Source organism: Somniosus microcephalus, unplaced genomic scaffold, assembly GCF_052327205.1.
Source record: "Somniosus microcephalus isolate GS21.2 unplaced genomic scaffold, FLI_Smic_1.0 unresolved_chr8, whole genome shotgun sequence".
Lineage (NCBI taxonomy): Eukaryota > Metazoa > Chordata > Chondrichthyes > Squaliformes > Somniosidae > Somniosus > Somniosus microcephalus.
The window spans coordinates 6,689,634-6,710,138 of NW_028225186.1; the positions used below are offsets into that span (position 1 = coordinate 6,689,634).

At 46.8% G+C, this 20,505-nt stretch overlaps 1 non-coding gene and 1 pseudogene across 1 annotated transcript; one reads left to right on the forward strand and one right to left on the reverse strand.

The window, feature by feature from the left end:
* Positions 1 to 20,505, forward strand: part of LOC147085345 (uncharacterized) — a 54,859-nt pseudogene that overhangs the window by 25,701 nt on the left and 8,653 nt on the right.
* trnas-cga (transfer RNA serine (anticodon CGA)) lies at positions 13,027 to 13,108 on the reverse strand. Its single transcript has one exon. It is a non-coding gene; the product is annotated as a tRNA-Ser (tRNA).

Below are 20,505 nucleotides of genomic sequence, written 5' to 3' on the forward strand. Positions count from 1 at the left end.
AACAGACACAGAATGATCCGGGACTGACAGCACATCCCTTTAAAACAGACACTTAATGACCCGGGACTGACAGCACATCCCTTTTAAACAGACACAGAATGATGCGGGACTGACAGCACATCCCTTTTAAACAGACACAGAATGATCCGGGACTGACAGCACATCCCTTTTAAACAGACACAGAATGATCCGGGACTGACAGCACATCCCTTTTAAACAGACACAGAATGATCCGGAACTGACAGCACATCCCTTTTAAACAGACACAGAATGATCCTGGACTGACAGCACATCCCTTTTAAACAGACACAGAATGATCCGGGAATGACAGTTGATCCCTTTTAAACAGACACAGAATGACCCGGGACTGACAGCACATACCTTTTAAACAGACACAGATTGAATCACTTTCTTACTGGGCCAAACAAGTCGTTTGCATCATTCAGTCCAAAACAGCTGATGGTTACGAAATTCCTGAATTGATAAACCACAGGCAGCCTTCAGTTGTCTGTGAAGAAGCAGACTCTCTAACATGCACCGTGCACATTAACCCACCAGGGCGCACACGCGCCTTTACTTGCACTGCAGACCTGCTTACATGCACCGTGCCTGTTAACCCACCAGGTGGGGCACATTCGCCATCATTTTTAAAGTATAATTATATTAATAGCAATTTTTGTTAAACAAATCTATCATTTTCCCCTAATACCCTGGTCTAGCAAAAGTCTACCGATCTCAGATATACAATCATTAAATGATCTAGCAACAACTGCCTTTTGTGCGAGGGAGTTCCATAGTTCGACCTTTCTTTGTATGAAGAAATGGTTCCTAATTTCTCTCTTGAACAGCCTGGTTCCTATTTTAAGGTAAGGTCCCCTTGACCTAGACTCTACCTCCTCACCCACCGCCCCCCACACCTGCCCCCCGCCCACCCACCATCCCTTGCCCCAGCAGAAAACGTTTCCCTCTGTCTACCCTATCAATTACCTTCAATATCCTAAAAATCAGAATCTGCCCACATGGCAGAGGGTAAGACAGGTAAACGCCCAAATGATCCAAGGAATGTGGCAAGTTGGAAGCAAAGGGAAGTGGTCGATGAGTGTTTTTGTGACTGGAAGGCTGTTCAGTGGGATTCGGGATGGCTCAGTACAAGGTCCGGTGCTTTTTGTGTTATATATCACTGATTTAGACTTCAATGTAGGATTAAGAAGTTTGCCGATGTTATATAAACATTGTCCATGTGGTTGTTAGTGAGGAAGAAAGTTCCAGACTGCAGGACGTTAACAATGAATTGGTCAGGTGGGCAGAAAAGTGTCAAATGGAATTCAAAACGTGGAAGTGAGAGGTAATGCATTAGGAGAGGACTAACAGGACAAAGGAATAAACAATAAATGGTAGGATATTGAGAAGTGTAAAAGAACAGAGGGACATTGGAGTGCATGTCCACAGGTCCAGGAAGGTAGCAGTGCAGGTAGATAAGGTGGTCATTATTTGAGATTACTTTTTTTTATTCAGTGATGGTATGTGGGCGTCGCTGGCTAGGCCTGCATTTAGTGCCCATCGCTAATTGCCCTTGAGAAGATGGTGGTGAGCCGCCTTCTTAAACCGCTGCAGTCCATATGGCGTAGGTACACCCACAATGCTGTTAGGAAGGGAGTTCCAGGATTTTGGCCAAGCGACAGTGAAGGAACGGCGATACATTTCCAAGTCAGGCTGGTGTGTGGCTTGGAGGGGAACTTGTAGGTGGCGATGTTCCCATGCGTCTGCTGCCCTTGTCCTTCTAAGTGGTAGAGGTCGCGGGTTTGGAAGGTGCTGTTGAAGAAGCCTTGGCGAGTTGCTGCAGTGCATCTTGTGGATGGTACACACTGCAGCCACAGTGCACCGGTGGTGGAGGGAGTGAACGTTGAAGGTGGTGGATGGAGTGCCAATCAAGCGGGCTGCTTTATCCTGAATGGTGTCGAGCTTCTTGAGTGTTGTTGAAGCAGCACTCATCCAGGCAAGTGGAGAGTATTCCGCCACACTCCTGACTTGTGCCTTGTAGATGGTGGAAAGGCTTTGGGGGGTCAGGAGGTGAGACACTCGCCGCAGAATTCCCAGCCTCTGGCCTGCTCTTGGAGCCACAGTATTTATATGGCTGGTCCAGTTCAGTTTCTGATCAATGGTAACCCCCAGGATGTTGATAGTGGGGGATTCAGCGATGGTAATGCCATTGCATGTCAAGGGGAGATGGTTGTAGTCTCGCTTGTAGGAGATGGTCATTGCCTGGTACTTGTATGGTGCGAATGTTACTTGCCACTTGTCAGCCCAAGTCTGAATGTTGTCCAGGTCTTGCTGCATATGGACACGGACTGCATCAGTATCTGACGAGTCTCGAATGGTGCTGAACAGTGTGCCATCATCAGCGAACATTCCCAATTCTGACCTTATGATTGCCTGCTGAATATCTCCAGCATTTTCTGTTTTTATTATTAGTTAAAAAGTCCTAGGAAATATTTTCCTTTATTAGGCGGCAGGCGGTTAAGAAGGCAAATGGTATGTTGGCCTTAATAGCGAGAGGGTTTGTGTACAGGAACAAGGATGTCTTACTGCAGTTGTACAGGGCCTTGGTGAGACCACATCTTGAGTATTGTGTGCAGTTTTCGTCGCCTTATCTGAGGAAGGATGTTCTTGCCATGGAAGGAGTTCAGCAAAGATTCACCAGGCAGATAGCTGGGATGCCAGGAATGATGTATGAGGAGAGATTGGGTCGATTGAGCTTATACTCACTGGAGTTTAGAAGAATGAGAGGGGATCTCATTGAAACTTATAAAATTCTGACAGGACTAGACAGACTAGATGCAGGAAGGATGTTCCCGATGGTCAGGGAGTCCAGAACCAGGGGCCACAGTCTAAGGATAAGGGGTAAGCCATTTAGGACAGAGATGAGGAGGAATCTCTTCACCCAGAGAGTGGTGAACCTGTGGAATTATCTACCACAGAAGATAGTTGAGGCCAATTCATGAAATATATTCAAGAAGGAGTTGGATATATTTCTTAAGGCTAAAGGGATCAAGGGATATGGGGAGAAAGCAGGGACCGGGTACTGAATTTGGATGATCAGCCATGATCGCATTGAATGGTGGAGCAGGCTCGAGGGGCCGAACGGCCTACTCCTGCTCCTATCTTCTATCTTTCTATGTTTCTATTAGCCAAGGCATAGAATTCAACAACAGGGTGGTTATGCTTGAACAGTATAAATCATTAGTTAGGCCACAGCTAGAGTACTGCAGACAGCTTTGGTCTCCACAGTACAGGAAAGATGTGATTGCACTCGACAGGGTACAGAGGAGATTTACCAGGATGTTGCCAGGACTGGAAAATTTTAGCAATAAGTAAAGATTGGATAGGGTTGGTTTGTTATCTTTGGAGCAGAGGAGGTGGAGTGGAGACATAATTGAGGTGCATAAAATTCTGAGGGGCCAAGATACAGTGGATAGGAAGGACCTATTTCCTTTAGCAGAAATGTCAATGATCTGAGGCGTAGATTTAAATTAACTGGTAAAATGATTAAAGAGGAGTTGACAACAACCATTTTCACACAGAGAGTGGAGCGGATCTGGAAGTCACTACCGATCACATTAATAGAAAGCACTATGGATATGTACTTGAAGTGCTGCAACCTACAGGGCTACGGACCCAGAGCTGGAAATTGGGATTAGGCAAAATATCTCTTTTTCGTCCGGCAAAGACACGATGGGCCGAATGGCCTCCTTCTCTGGTGTAAATTTCTGTATTTCTATGATCTCTGCCCTTAATCTTCAATATTCCAGGGAATACAAGCCTAGATTATGTGATCTCTGCTCATAGCCTAACCCTTGGAGCCCTGGCAATACACTCGTGAATCTGCACCACACTCCCTCCAAGGTCAATATATCCTTTCTAAGGTGCAGTGCGCAGAACTGTACACAATGGCCTAACCAGGCCTCTGGACAGCTGTCACACAACTTCCTTCCATTTATATTGTGCAGGGCAGTTGTCTAATAGTTTGCACAGGTCATTTCACTGTTGAAAGGTTGCATTTGCACAGTTGTGATGGCCGAGTGGTTAAGGCGTTGGACTTGAAATCCAATGGGGATTCCTCATGCAGGTTACGAACCCTGCTCGTAGCGATTTTACTGCAAATTCTTTATTTTATTTCATCGGTTCACTGTGGAGATCACTGATCAGAATTCCCTCCACTGCACGTTATTACACTGAATAACCCAAAGCTGTTGTTCCAATTGGAAACACTAATTTGTCATCAATTAGAAATTGTGGATTTGTTTGAAACTATTCGCAAAGATCAGTGAGAAATTTACACATAAGACAACACGTAAAAATTCCATTTAATAAAGAACCCTGCAATGTTTGGAAGGAAAAGAGTGGAAACGCGGTTTGTTTTTCTAAAGTTGATCACGAATTAATAAGTGTGTAAAACGACCGCAGCAGGACTCGAACCTGCAATCTTCTGATGGCATCAGAATTTACACCGAACTCAGGCGCCTTATCCATTAGGCCATGTGGCCACACAAACATCAACTAAACAAATCCTAATAATGAGTGATTAAACTCCGTCATTGTGTTCATTTCAGTAACAACAGAGAATGCTGGAAACACTCAGCAGGTCAGGCAGCATCGAGTGAGGGAGAAACAGAGTTAACCTTTCAGGTCGAACCCTTCGTCAGAACAGGAAAATGTTAGGGAAGAGGGATTTTTAAGCAGGGGTGGGTGGAGGCGAGGTAAGAACAAAGGGAATGTCTGTGATAGAATGGAAGGCAGGAGAGATTGACTTACAAAAGGGATGATGGTGCAAGGCAAAAGGAGATGTCATGGGACAAGTTAACGAACAAAAGATGGCTCAAGATGAGGTGGGAAAGTTTATGGCAGAAACATTAACAACTGTCATGTGAGGAAAAACGAGAAGCAATTTAAAAAATAAAAGAAATACAGGGGCCAATTTATAGTCTGAAATTGTTGAACTGGATGTTAAGTCCAGAAGGCTGTAAAGTGCCTAATAGAAAGATGAGGTGCTGTTCCTCGAGCTTACGTAGAGCTTCATTGTACAATGTAACAGGCCAAGGAAGGAGAGATCAGAGAGGGAGTGGAGCAGATAATTATAGTGACAGGCGACCGGAAGCTCGGGGTCACACTTGCCGACTGTTCTGCAAAGCGGGCACCCAATCTGCATTTGGTGTCACAATGTAGATTCAGCGAATACAGTATACTAAATTGTAAGAAGTACAAGTAATCACTGATTCACCTGGAAGGAGTGTTTGGTGCCCTGGGCGAAGGGAAGGAAGGAGGTAAAAGGACAGGTATTGCATCTCCTGCACTTGCATGGGATGGTGCCGGGCAAAGGAGAAGGGGTGCTGGGGTGGTAGAGGAGTGGACGAGGCTGTCATGGAGGGAGCGGTCCCTTCGAAATGCTGAAAGGGAGGAGGGGAAGATGTGTTTGGTGGTGGGATCATGCTGGAGGTGGTGGAAATGGCGCAGGATGATCCGTTGAATGTGGAGGCGGGTGGGGTGAAAGGTGAGGACAAGGGGGGAACCCAATCATGTTTCTGGGAGTGAGCGGAAGGGGTGAGAGCAGTAGTGCGGGAAATGGAACAGACTCAGTCGAGTGTCATGTCAACCATGGTAGAGGGGGATCCTCAGTTGAGGAAAATGGAAGACATAACGGAAGCACTGGTATGGAAGGTGGCATCATCAGAACAGATGCAACGGAGACAGAGAAAGTGGGAGAATGGAATTGAATGGAATGGATAAATCCCCAGGGACTGATAATCTACATCCTAGTGTACTTAAGGAAGGGTCCCTAGAAATAGTAGATGCATTGCTGGTCATCTTCCAAAATTCGATAGACTCTGGAACAGTTCCCATGGATTGGAGGGTAGCTAATGTTACCCCACTATTCAAAAAAGGCGGTAGAGAGAAAACGGGGAATTATAGACTGGTAAGCGTGACATCGGTAGTGGGGAAAATGCTATGCGGATGTGGTGTATTTGGACTTTCAGAAGGCTTTCGATAAGGTCCCACATAAGAGATTAGCGTGTAAAGTAAAGGCACATGGGATTGAGGGACTTGGATAGAGAACTGGTTGGCAGACAGGAAGCAAAGAGTTGGAATAAACGGGTCTTTTTCCGAGTGGCAGGCAGTGACAAGTGGGGTACCGCAGGGATTGGTGCTAGGACCCCAGCTATTCACAATATATATTAATGATCTAGACAAGGGAACTAGATGTAATATCTCCAAGATTGCAGATGACACAAAGCTGGGGGGGCATGTGTGCTGTGAGGAGGATGCCGAGAAACTCCACTATGATTTGGACAGGTTGGGTGATTGGGAAGAAGCATGTCCGATGCAGTATAATGTGGATAAATGCGAGGTTGTCCACTTTGGTGGCAAAAACAGGAAGGCAGATTATTATCTGAACGTCAATAGATTGGGAGAAGGGGAAGTGCAACTAGACCTGGGTGTCCTTGTGCACCAGTCGCTGAAGGTAAGCATGCAGGTGCAGCAGGCGGTTAAGAAGGCAAGTGGTGTGTTGGCCTTCGTAGCGAGAGGGTTCGAGTACAGGAACAAGGAGGTCTTGCTGCATTTGTACAGGGCCTTATTGAGACCACATCTTGCGCATTGTGTGCAGTTTTGGTCACCTTATCTGAGGAAGGATGTTCTTGCCATGGAGTGAGAGCAGTGAAGATTCAACAGACTGATGCCTGGGAAGGCAGGAATGAGGTATGAGGAGAGATTGGGTCGATTGGGCTAATACTCGCTGGAGTTTAGAAGAATGAGAGGGGATCTCATTGAAACTTATAACATTCTAACAGGACAAGACAGACTAGATGCAGTAAGGATGTTCCCGATGGCGGGGGAGACCAGAACCAGGGGTCACAGTCTAAAGATAAGGGGTAAGCCATTTTGGACAGAGATGAGGAGGAATTACTTCACCCAGAGAGTGGTGAACCTGTGGAATTCTCTACCACAGAAGGCAGTTGAGGCAAATTCATTAAATATATTCAAGAAGGAGTTGGATATATTTCTTAAGGCTAAAGGGATCAAGGGATATGGGGAGAAAGCAGGGACAGGGTACAGAATTTGGATGATCAGCCATGATCTCATTGAATGGTGGAGCAGGCTCAAGGGGCCGAATGGCCTACTCCTGCTCCTATCTTCTATGTCTCTATGTTTCTATGTTTCTATGAGTCCTTACAGCAAGCGTGGTGGGAGGAAGTGTGGTCCAGGTAGCTGTGGGAGTCAGTGGGCTTATAGTGAATGTTGGTCGATAGCCTATCCCCAGAAATGGAGACAGAGAAGTCGAGGAAGGGAAGGGAAGAGTTGGAGATGGACCACGTGAAGGAGAGGGAAGGGTGGAAATTGGAAGCAATGTGAAAGAAATTAACTAGTTCAGGGCGAGTGCAGGAAACAGCACCAATACAGCCATTGATGTACCGGAAAAAGAGAACCTGAGTAGGACTGGAACAAAGAATGTTCCACATATCCCACAAAAATGCAGGCATAGCTAGGGCCCATGCAGGTACCCATAGCAACACCTTTAATTTGGAGGAAATGAGTGCAATCAAAGGAGAAGTTGTACAATGTGAGAGCAAGTTCAGGCAGGCAGACGAGGGCGGTGGTGGATGGGGACTGGTGGGGCCTCTTTTCAAGGAAGAAGTGGAGCCACTTAAGGCCGTCCTGGTGGTGGATGGAGGTGCAGAGGGAATGGACATCCAGAGTGGAAAGGAGACGTTTGGGGCGAGGAAACTGGAAACTGTTAAAGTACGGAGGGTGTTGGAAGAGTCGCGCATGTAGGTGGTAAGGGACTGGACAAGTCGAGAAAAAATAGAGTGAAGATAGGAAGAAATGAGTTCTGTGGAGCAAGAACAGGCTGCAACAATTGGTCAACCAGGGCAGTCCTGTTTGTGGATCTTGGGAAGGATGTAGAAGTGGGCAGTGCGGTGTTGAGGAACTGAGAGGTTGGCGGCCATGGGGGGCAGATCTCCAGAGGAGATGAGGTCAGTGACAGTCATGGAAACAATTGCTTGATGTTCAGTAGTGGGGTCATGGTCCAGGCTGAAGGAAGGAGGAGGTGTCAGTGAGTTGCCGTTCAGCCTCCGGATGTTAGAGGACGGTTCTCAAAACAACAACAGCACCACCTTTGTCAGCAGGTTTAATGACAATGTTAGGGTTGGATCGGAGAGAACGGAGTGCTGCAAGTTCAGAGGGAGTTAGGTTGGAGTGGGTGAGGGGAGCAGGGAACTGGAGGTGGCCGATGCCATTTCAGTCTCATTCTTTGCACTCCAAACCAACAGGGAGAGTAGACAATGATAATGCAGTAGATGTAATTTATCTGGATTTTCAGAAGGCCTTCGATAATGTACCCCATAATAGACTGATGAGCAAGGTCAGAGAATTCAGAGTCAGGCGAGAAGTAGCGGACTGGATTGCTGGCTGGTTTAAGCAGAGAAGGCAGATAGTCCGACTACCGGGTAGCTTATTCACAGTGGCAGAATGTGTGTAGTGGTGTTCCACAAGTATCAGAGCTGGAGCCACTGCTGTTCGCAAATTGTATTAACGATTTAGACTTAGTAATCAGAAACACAATTTATAAATTTGCGGATGACACCAAATTGGGAGGGATAGTCAATACTGAGGAGGACTGCAACAAGTTACAGGAGGACATTAATAAACTTATAGAATGGGCATAGAATTGGCAAATGAATTTCAACACAAATAAGTGTGACGTATTTCATTATGTTAGGAAGAATACGGAGGTCACTTATTTCTTGGAGGGTGCGAGTCTAGGTGGGGTAGAGGAACAAAGGGATCTCGGAGTCCAAATACACAAATCACTGAAAGTTGTTACACAGGTTAACAAGGCCATATATAAAGCCAACTAAGCACTACGGTTTATTTATAGAGGGATAGAATTGAAAAGTAGGGAAATTATGCTAAACCAGTAACAAACCTTGGTTAGACCAAGGCTACAGAGAAGATTTACAAGGATGATACCAGAAATGCGAAGGTTTACTTATCAGGAAAGGATTAACAGGCTGGGTCCCTTTACTCTTGAAAAAAGGCTGAGAAGTGAGCTAATAGGGATCTTTAAAATTATGAAAGGTTTTTACAGAGTGAATACAGAGAGAATGTTTCCACTTGTGGAGAAGAGCAGAACTGGAGGCCATCAATATAAGATAGTCAGCAAGAAATCCAATCGGGAATTCAGCAGAAACTTCTTTACCCAGAGAGTGGTGAGAATGTGGAACTCGCTACCACAGGGAGTGGTTGAAGCGAATAGTTTAGATGCATTTAAAGGGAGGCTAGGTAAGCAAATGAGGGAGAAGTGAACAGATAGCTGATAGATTTAGATGAGGAAAGACTGGAGGAGGCTCGAGTGAAGCATAAACGGCGGCATGGACTGGTTGGACCGAATGGTCTGTTTCTGGCGGTATGTTAATAATGAGTGATTAAACCCCGGGATTGTATTTATTTCAGTTCTATTCTTTGCACTCCAAACCAATCAGCAGCTGTGAACCGTTCACTGATTGAAATACGAGAAATCCCGATGGATCTGGAATTGTTCATTTAATGTTGGAAACGCTCCGCAGGTCAGAACTCAGGATTTCCAGCTTTGCTTCAAAGTATTGCAGGTCCCGTGTGAGTTTCCATCCAAACTTTTCAACAAATAGCAAAATCAAGAAACTATCCTCTCTACCAAAAAGCAAAGGGCCTGTACGGGGATCGAACCCACGACCTTGGCTTTATTAGCACCATGCTCTAACCAACTGAGCTAACCGGTCATCGGGTTTGTCTTATGTGTATAAGCTTATATTTTTGAGACTCTAGCTGACAATTTCCTTCATTAATCTTTCAGCATATAACCTGCAGTTGTCAATCATACACTATCCGATCGGCAAATACTGTACATATGTCACTGTGTGCCACACATGACAACAGCCAACACAAGTGCCAGGCAATGGCCAGCTCCAACAAACGAAAGTCTAACCACCGCCCCTTCACATTCAACAGCATGACCATCACCGAATCCGCCACCACCATTACCAACCAAAATTTGCATTTATATAGCACCTTTAACGTAGTAAAACATCATAAGGCGCTGCACAGGAGTATTTTCAGACAAAACATTTGACAACAATCCACATAAGGAGAAATTAGGGCAGGTGACCAAAAGCTTGGTCAAAGAGATAGGTTGTAAGGAGCGTCTTAAAGGAGGAAAGAGAGGTGGACAGGTTTAGGTAGGGAATTCCAAAGCTTAGGGCAACAGGAAGGTTGAGCGATTATAATCAGGGATGCTCAAGAGGGCAGGACTGGAGGAGCACAGATATCTCAGGGGGTTGTGGGGCTAAAGGACATTACAGAGATAGGGAGGGGCGAGGCCGTGGAGGGAATAGAAAAGCAAAATATTATTAAAATGGAGAGAGACTACAGAATGCTGCGGTTAAGAGGGATCTGGGTGTCCTCGTACATGAAACACAAAAAGTTAGCATGCAGTAATTAAGTAGACAAATGGAATGTTGGCCTTTATTGCAAGGGGCATGGAGTATAAAAGTAGGGAAGTCTTGCTACAACTGTACAGGTGAGACCACGCCTAGAGTACTGCATACATCTTTGTTCTCCTTATTTAAGGAGGGATATACTTGCATTGGAGACAGTTCAGAGAAGGTTCTCTAGGTTGATTCCTGGGATGAAGGGATTGTCTTATGAGGAAAGGTTGAGCAGATTGGGCCTATACTCATTGGGGGTTAGACGAATGAGAGGTGATCTTATTGAAAAATATCAGATTCTGAGGGGGCTTGACAGGGTAGATGCTGAGAGGGTGTTTTCCCTCATGGGGGAATCTAGAATCAGGTGGCATAGTTTCAGAATAAGGATTTGTCCATTTAAGACGCAGATGAGGAGGAATTTCTTCTCTCAGAGGGTTGTGAATCTTTGGAATTATCTACCCCAGGGAGCTGTGGAGCCTGAATCATTGATTATATTCAAGGCTGAGATAGACAGATTGTTGAACTATCGGAGAGTCAAGGGTTAAGGGGGAACAGGCAGAAAAGTGGAGTTGAGGCCAAGATCAGATCAGCCATGACCTTATTGAATGGTGGAGCAGGCTCGAGGGGCCAAATGGCCTACTCCCGCTCCTATTTCTTATGTTCTTATGTTCTTATAAGGGCAGCAGGTGCATGGGAACACCATCACCTCCAAGTTCCCCTCCAAGTTACACAGCATCCCGACGTGAAAATATATCACCATAACTTCATCGTCGCTAGGATAAAATCCTGGAAATCCCTCCCTAACAGTACTATTGGAGTACCTTCACCACATTGACTGCAGCGGATCAAGAGGGCTTCTCACTACCACCTTCTCAAGGGCAATTAGTGATGGGCAATTAATGCTGGTCTTGCCAGCGATGCCCAAGTCCTAGGAACAAATTGCATTAAATTAAAATAGTCACGACTGGATGTGGCAGGATTGCACAGCTTTGATCTGATCCGTTGGTTGTTGGATCGCTTCGCTCTGTCTACACATGCTGTTTCTATAGCTTAGAATGTGTGTAGTCCTGTGTTGTAACTTCATGAGGTTGGCAGCTCATTTTCAGTATGCCTGGTGCTGCTCCTGAAATGCTCTTCTACACTCCTCATTGAACCAGGGTTGGTCCCCTGTCTTGATGCTAATGGTAGGGTGAGGGATATGCCGGTCCATAAGGTTACAGATTGTGTTGGAATACAATTCCAAAACTGAGGCCCCCTCTGCCCTCTCGGGTGGACATAAAAGATCCCATGGCACTATTGGAAGAAGAGCAGGGGGTGATGAGGTTTACCCCGGTGTCCTGTCGCCAATATTTATCCTCAAATCAACATCACTAAAACAGGTGATCCTCGATTATCACATTGTGGGAGCTTGCTGTGCACAAATTGGCTGCTGCTGTTTTTCCTACATTAAAACAGTGACTACAACTACAATGACAACTACATTGCCTGTAAAGCGCTTTGAGACGTCCTCAGGTGAAAGGCGCTGTAGAAATCAGAGTCTTTCTTTTACAGCCTTCGAAGTCACAGAATCACAGAAACCCCACAGTGCAGATAGAGGCCATTTCGGCCCATCGAGCCTGCACCGACACATATCCCACCCGATCCCTGTAACCCCTACACCAACACATATCCCACCCTATCCCCGTAACCCCACATATTTAATCCCCCTAACACTAAGGGTCAATTTATCATAGCCAATCAACCTAACCCGCACATCTTTGGACTGTGGGAGGAAACCGGAGCACTGACAACTGACAAAAACCAAATATCAACATAAATTGAATTTAACAGCAAAACGAGTTAAAGAAGGCCGGTTAGCTCAGTAGGTTAGAGCATGATGCTAATAACGCCAAGGTCGCGCGTTTGATCCCTGTACAGGCCACTTACTTTTTGATGTTGTGGGTAGTTTCTTAATTTTGCTATTTGCTGAAAAGATTGGAGCTGTAATACTTTGAAGCAAAGCTGCAAAGCCTTAGTTCTGCCGAGAACTCAAGGAACTGGAAGGTTGACCCTGTGTCTATCTGTCCACAGATGGCGCTGACCTACACATTACTCCAACTGGTCGCATGGCCTAATGGATTAAGGTGTCAGACTTCGGTATTAATTCTGAGGTTATCAGAATATTGCAGGTTCGAGTCCTGCCACGGTTTTTTAAACACTTTTTAATTCGTGTTCAGTTTTATAAAACCAAATCGTGTTCCCACTTAGTAGCTGAATGTGATTCCATACCAAACACTGCAGGGCTCTTTATTAATTAGTATTTTTGATGCTGCTTTGTGTGTGTATTGCTCACTAGTTCCCAACAAATCCACAATATCTAATTGATGCCGATAAATTATTAGTGTTTCAATTGGAACTTTGGGTTAATCAGTGTAATGAAGTGCAGTGGAGGGAATTCTGATCAATTTCGGGGCCAGTGATCGCCACAGGGAGCCGATGAAATAAAATAAAGAATTTGCATCAAAGTCGCTGCGAGCAGGATTCGAACCTGCGCGGGGAAACCCCATTGGATTTCGAGTCCAACGCCTTAACCACTCGGCCATCGCAGCTGCACATTAGCAGCGAGAAAATGCTTCCTACTGTGAGTGAGTCAGGAACTAGCTCAGAGAAGACAGGTCATAAATACTCACCGATAAATCCAGCAGGGAATTCAGGGTTAACTTCTTTGGCCAAAGAGCGCTGAGAATGCAGTAGTTGAGGCGAACTCTACTGGATGCATTTAAGAGGAAGGGAGAAAGGAATAGAAGGATATGCTGATAGGATTTTTAAAATTCGTTTATGGGATGTGGGTGCGCTGGCAAGGCCAGCATTAAATGCCCATCCCTAATTGCCCCTTGAGAAGGTGGTGGTGAGCCGCCTTCTTGAACCGCTGCTGTCCGTGTGGTGAAGGTGCTCCCACAGTGCTGTTAGGGAGGGAGTTCCAAGATTTTGACCCAGCGACGATGAAGGATCGGCAATATACTTCTAAGTCAGAATGGTGTGTGACTTGGAGGGGAACTTGGAGGTGGGGGTGTTCCCATGCGCCTGCTGCGCTTGTCCTTCTAGGTGGAAGAGGTTGCGTGTTTGGCAGGTGCTGCTGAAGAAGCCTTGGTGAGTTGCTGCAGTGCATCTTGTAGATGGTATGCACTGCAGCCACGGTGCGCCGGTGGTGGAGGGAGTGAATGTTTAAGGTGGTGGATGGGGTGCCAATCAAGCGGGCTGCATTGTCCTAGATGGTGTCGAACTTCTTGAGTGTTGTTGGAGCTGCACTCATCCAGGCAAGTGGAGAGTATTCCATCACACTCCTTACTTGTGCCTTGTAGATGGTAGAAAGGCTTTGGGGAGTCAGGAGGTGAGACACCCGACGCAGAATGCCTAGCCTCTGAGCTTCTCTTGTTGTCACAGTATTTATGGTCAATGGTAACCCCCAGGATGGTGGTGGTCAGCTCCTTTGTTCATGTTGGACCAAGGTTTTAATGAAGTCGGGAGCCGAGTGCTCTTGGCAGAACCCAAACCAGGCATCAATGAACAGGTTATTGGTCAGTAAGTGCCACTTTACAGCACTGTGGATGAAACCTTCCATTACTTTGCTGATGATTGAGAGCAGAGAGTAGACTGATGGGGCGGTAATTGGCTGGATTGGAGTTGTCCTGCTTTGTGTGGACAGGACATACCTGGGCAGTCTTCCACATTGTTGGCTACATGCCAGTGTTTTAGCTGTATTGAACAGCTTGGCTGGAGCACAAGTCTTCAGAATGATAGCCGGGGTGTTGTCAGGGCCCAGAGCCATTGCAGTATCCAGTGTGCTCGGCCTTTTCTTGATATCACGTGGAGTGAATCGAATTGGCTGAAGACTGGCTTCTGTGATGGTGGGGACCTCAGGAGGAGGCTGATATGGATCAGGCCAGGTGGTCCGCCCAGCTTCATTTTTATTATTTTGTTTCATAGCGGTTTGTTACAACTGAGTGGCTTGCTAGGCCATGTCAGAGGGCAGTTAAGAATCAATCACATTGCTATGGGACTGGAGTCACACAAAGGCCAGACCGGGTAAGGACGGCAGATTTCTTTCCCTGAAAGACATTAGCGAACCAGATGGGTTTTTCCGACAATCCGATAGTTTCATGGTTACCATTACTGCTTCTAGTTTTATTTGGGGGGTGAGGAGAAATAGAGAAGGAGGAGCCTCGTGTGGAGACCAGTTCGTGCAAATGGACTGTTTCTGTGGGGCAGACTCTATAATATTATGTAACACCCGTTTTAATCAGACACAGAATGATCCGGGACTGACAGCGCATCCCTTTTAAACATATACAGAATGACCAGGGACTTACAGCACATCCCTTTTAAACAGACACAGAATGATCCGGGACTGACAGCACATCCCTTTTAAACGGACACAGAATGATCCGGGACTGACAGCACATCCCTTTTAAACAGACTCAGAATGACCCGGGACTGACAGCACATTCCTTTTAAACAGACACAGAGTGATCCTGGACTGACAGTACATCCCTTTTAAACAGACACAGAATAATCCGGGACTGACAGCACATCCCTTTTAAACAGACACAGAATAATCCGAGACTGAAAGCATGTCCCTTTTAAACAGACACAGAATGACCCGGGACTGACAGCACATCCCTTTTAAACAGACACAGAATAATCCGGGACTGACAGCATGTCCCTTTTAAACAGACACAGAATAAACCGGGACTGACAGCATGTCCCTTTTAAACAGACACAGAATGATCCGGGACTGACAGCATGTCCCTATTAAACAGACACAGAATGATCCGGGACTGAAAGTAGACCCCTTTTAAACAGACATGGAATGCTGCCTGACCTGCAGAGTGTTTCCAGCATTTCATCTGTTTATATTTCAGATTTCCAGCATCAACACTATTTTGCTTTTGTAATAGAGCTTTATGTAGTTGGCTCTGTGGCGCAATGGATAGCGCATTGGACTTTTCGTTGTTTGACAAATTAAAGACATTCAAAGGTTGTGGGTTCGAGTCCTGCCAGAATCGGATTTTGGGTCAGGGTTCGGTGGTTCCTCCACTGATGGTACATTTAGCATTAAATCGGTAATTCAGAGAAGGGAAACTACCGCCCCGACACTTTCCCTCTGAGTACTCTCAACCCCTGAGTCAGTTACACAGGAGCAGGAGGAGGCCATTCAGTCCCATGGCCGTTTTACATAGGAACAGGAGGAGACCATTCAGTCCCATGACCCTTTTACACAGGAACAGGAGGAGGCCATTCAGCCCCTTTAGCCTGTTATACATGAACAGGAGGAGGCCATTCAGCCCCTCGAGCCTGTTACACAGGGACAAGAGGAGGCCTTTAACGCCTCGAGCCTGTTGCATTGGACAGGAGGAAGCCGTTCAGCGATACAAGATCTGTACAAGAACAGTAGAACTCCATTCAGCCCCTCGAACCTGTTACATAGGATGAAGAGGAGGCAAATCAGACCCATGATCCAGTTATAAAGGAACAGGAGAAGGCAATTCAGACCAACGAGTCTGTTAAAAAGGAACAGGAGGAGGCAATTCAGACCCACGAGTCTGTTTCACAGGACCAGCAGGAGGCCATTCAGCCCCTCAAACCTGCCACACATGAACAGGAGGAGGACATTCAGTCCCTCAAGCCTGCTACACTGGAACAGGAGGAGGCAATTCAGACACACAAGTCTGTTATATGGGAACAGGAGGAGGCCATTCAGCTCCTCAAGCTTGTTAGACAGGAACAGGAGGAGGCCATTCAGCCCCTCGAGCCGGTTACACAGGAAGAGGAGGAGGCCATTCAGCCCCTCAAGCCCGCTATACATGAACAGGAGGAGGCCATTCAGCCCCTCGAGCCTGTTATACATGCACAGGAGGATGCCATTCAGCCCCTTGAGCCTGTTACACAGGAACAGGAGGAGGCCATTCAGCCCCTTGAGTCTGTTATACAGGAACAGGAGGAGGCCATTCAGCCCTTCGAGTCTGTTATAAAGGAACAGGAGGAGGCCAATCAGCTCCTCGGGTATGTTACACATAAACAGGAAGAGGCCATTCAGCCCATCGAGCCTATCATACAGGAACAGGAGGAGGCAATTCAGCCCCTCGAGCCTGTTATGCAGGAACAGGAGGAGGCTATTCAGCCTGTTAAGCCTGTTATGCAGGAAAAGGAGGAAGCCATTCAGCCCCTCAAGCCTGTATCACTGGAACAGGAGGAGGCCATTCAGCCCCTCGAGCCTGTTATGCAGGAACAGGAGGAGTCTATTCAGACTGTTAAGCCTGTTATGCAGGAAAAGGAGGAAGCCATTCAGCCCCTCAAGCCTGTTACACAGGAACAGGAGGAGTCCATTCAGCCCCTTGAGTCTGTTGCACAAATATAGGAAGAGGCCATTCAGCCCCACAAGCCTGTTATACAGGAACATGAGGAGGCCATTCAGCCCCTCGAGCCTGTTATGCAGGAACAGGAGGAGGCTATTCAGCCTGTTAAGCCTGTTATGCAGGAACATCATGGGCAAGGAAACCTACTGCTGATTATCACCTACCACCCTCCCTCAGCTGATGAATCAGTACTCCTCCATGTTGAACACCACTTGGAAGAAGCACTGAAGGCAGCAAGGGCACAGAATGTACTCTGGGTGGGGGGCCTCAATGCCCATCACCAAGAGTGGCTCGGTAGCAGCACTATTGACCGAGTTGTTCGAGTCCTGAAGGACATGGCTGCCAGTCTGGGCCTGCAGCAGGTGGTGAGGGAACCAACACGAGGGGAAAACCTACTTGACCTCCTCCTGACCAATCTACCTATCACAGATGCAAAACAGTTCAAAAAGTATTCATTGACTGTAAAGCACTTTAGGATGACCTGAGGTCGTGAAAGCCCTGAAGAAATGCAAGTCCTTATTTTACAGCCTTCAAAGACAAAGTGACTTAGCTGGCAAAGACCAGAAACAGGGACGGTTCTATAGGTGAGCCTTACAGATGGGCCGGTTAGCTCAGTTGGTTAGATCATGGTGTTAATAACGCCAAGGTCGCGGGTTCGATCCCCGTACGGGCCATTTATTTTTCGAGGGAAGGTTAGTTTCTTAATTTTGTAATTTTTGAGCAGTTTAAAAGTTTAAAAAGTTTGGAAGGAAACTCACACGGGACCTACAAAACTGCAAAATCTTAATTCTACCGAGAGCTCATGGACCTGAAAGGTTAACCCTGTGTTTTTCTGTCCAGAGATGTTCCCTGACCTGTGGAGTGTTTCCAACATTTAATGAACAATTTCAGATCCAGCATCTGCTGCATTTCGCTTTTTATTTTACCGCAGTGTCCTCGCTTCTGTTAACAAAAGTCAAAAATAAATTGTAGCTACTGGAAAATGGGCCTTGCTGTCACTGTGAGCATTGGTGGTTCAGGGATAGAATTCTCGCCTGCCACGCGGGAGACCCGGGTTCGATTCCCAGCCAATGCAAGTTAAAATTTTTAACAATTTATTTCAGAGCAAACACATCACATGAAACATTAATAATAAATTAGCTGTTCCTGTGTAACTGGATCAAGGGAATGAATGGCCTCCACCTGTTCCTGTGTAACAGGCTTGAGGGGCTGAATGTCCTCCTGTTCCATTGTAACAGGCTCGAGGGGCTGAATGGCCTCCTGTTCCAGTGTAACAGGCTTGAGGGGCTGAATGGCCTCCTCCTGTTCCTGTGCAACATGCTCGAGGGGCTGAATGGCCTCCTCCTGTTCCTGTGTAACATGCTCGAGGGGCTGAATGGCCTCCTCCTGTGTAACAGGCTTGAGGGGCTGAATGACCTCCTGTTCCAGTGTAGCGGGCTCGAGGGACTGAATGGCATCCTCCTGTTCGTGTTTGACAGGCTCAAGGGGCTGAATGGCCTCCTCCTGTTCCTGTTTGACAGGCTCGAGGGGCTGAATGGCCTCCTCCTGTTCCTGTTCGACAGGCTCGAGGGGCTGAATGGCCTCCTCCTGTTCCGGTTTGACAGGCTGGAGGGGCTGAATGGCCTCCTCCTGTTCCTGTTCGACAGGCTCAAGCGGCTGAATGGTCTCCTCCTGTCCCGGTTTGACAGGCTCGAGGGGCTGAATGGCCTCCTCCTGTTCTGATTTGACAGGCTCGAGGGGCTGAATGGACTCCTCCTGTCCCGGTTTGACAGGCTCGAGGGTCTGAATGGACTCCTCCTGTTCCGGTTTGACAGACGAGAGGGACTGAATGGCCTCCTCCTGTTCCGGTTTGACAGGCTCGAGGGGCTGAATGGCCTCCTCCTGTTCCTGTTCGACAGGCTCGAGGGGCTGAATGGCCTCCTCCTGTTCCGGTTTGACAGGCTCGAGGGGCTGAATGGCCTCCTCCTGTTCCTGTTCAACAGGCTCAAGGGGCTAAATGGCCTCCTCCTGTTCCTATTGAACCATGTTTCAGGCACTAATGTGGCTGATGTTCCGATTGTGCCCTCTGCTGTCCTGGCGCAGAAAGAAACACAGTGCCCGTGTATAAAGCCCCAAGTCCTTGTACTTTCTTTCTTTCTTTGAATCATTCTTTCATTTCTTCCTTTTCCGTGTCATATGCTTCTTATTCTATTGTTGCTTAGTGATATATGTGTTCATATTTGCCGGTTTCAACGTGTTCATTGCTTCTGCTGCTTTGAATTGTGTCGAAAAAGTGAACTGAATTTCTCCACCTGTGTGAAGCTTCCTCGTGTTCGAAGCTGTTTTGGTTTCAATCAAACAAACGCACAGATTACTCGAACTCACTGAGACTTTCCTGGCCAGTATTTGTTTCTTGCTTCCTTGCATTTGGAAATGCCCAGGCTTCATCCCCGGCCTGTGCTGAGGGAGCTGACCTGAGCCTGGGCAGCGGTTACAATTGGTGTCTGTGGCCCTGTGTTAGGGAGAGGGTGAATGAGCCTGGCTTCTTGTCCACTCGCCCTGCTAGCTGTGGGCAATGGCTGAGCAGAGGACCAGTTGTGATGGGTTTCAGCAGGAGGGGAGAGGTGGAGAAGGGAAGTTGTAAAGATAAAGAAAGGGGCTCCCAGCTGTTACAGCTGCTGCTGCCCACAGTAGGCAGTTTCGACAGTGGGTTACCACAGCCCATGACACACACGAGCCAATCCAGCCTCCTCGTGGACTGCCTTCACTTACACTTCTCCTTTTTAAGATGAAACTGTCATTTCATTCATGTGACGTCTAAACCACATCCCCTCTGATTTTCATTTCAAAACCATTGCACTTATAGTCTCAGCTCAACATCGGCAAACCCCAGCAGCAAGCAGGTGAGATTTACTATCTCTTAATGATCAATGATCTTTCACAGGAACGTGTCAAATCAGTGCTATGTTGTTTAAGTCAACACAGGATGTCAAGGTCTTAGAGAGGGTGCAGAGGAGATTTACCAGAATGGTACCAGGGATGAGGGAATTCAATTATGTGGAGAGACTGGAGAAGCTGGGATTGCTCTCCTTAGAGCAGAGAGGGTTAAGAGGAGATTTGATAGAGATGTTCAAAATTATGAATAGTTTTGATAGCATAAATAAGAAGAAAGTGTTTCCACTGGCAGAAGATTCGGTAACCAGAGGACACAGATTTATGGTGATTGGCAAAAGAACCAGAGGTGACATGAGGAAACATTTTTTTTAAGCAGCAAGTTGTTGTGATCTGGAATGCGCTGCCTGAAAGGGCGGTGGAAGCAGATTCAATAGTGACCTTCAAAAGGCAGTTGAATAAATACTTGAAGGAAAAACATTACAGGGCTATGGGGAAAGGGCAGGTGATTGAAATTAATTGCAGTGCTCTTTCAAAGTGCCGGCGCAGGGCTATGGGGAGAGAGTGGGGCACTGTGATTTATTTGGGATTGATACAGGTCTATGGGGTGTGAGTGGGGCAGTGTGATTAGTTTGTGATTGATACAGGTCTATGGGGTGAGAGCGGGGCAGTGGGATTAGTTTGTGATTGATACAGGTCTATGGGGTGTGAGTGGGGCA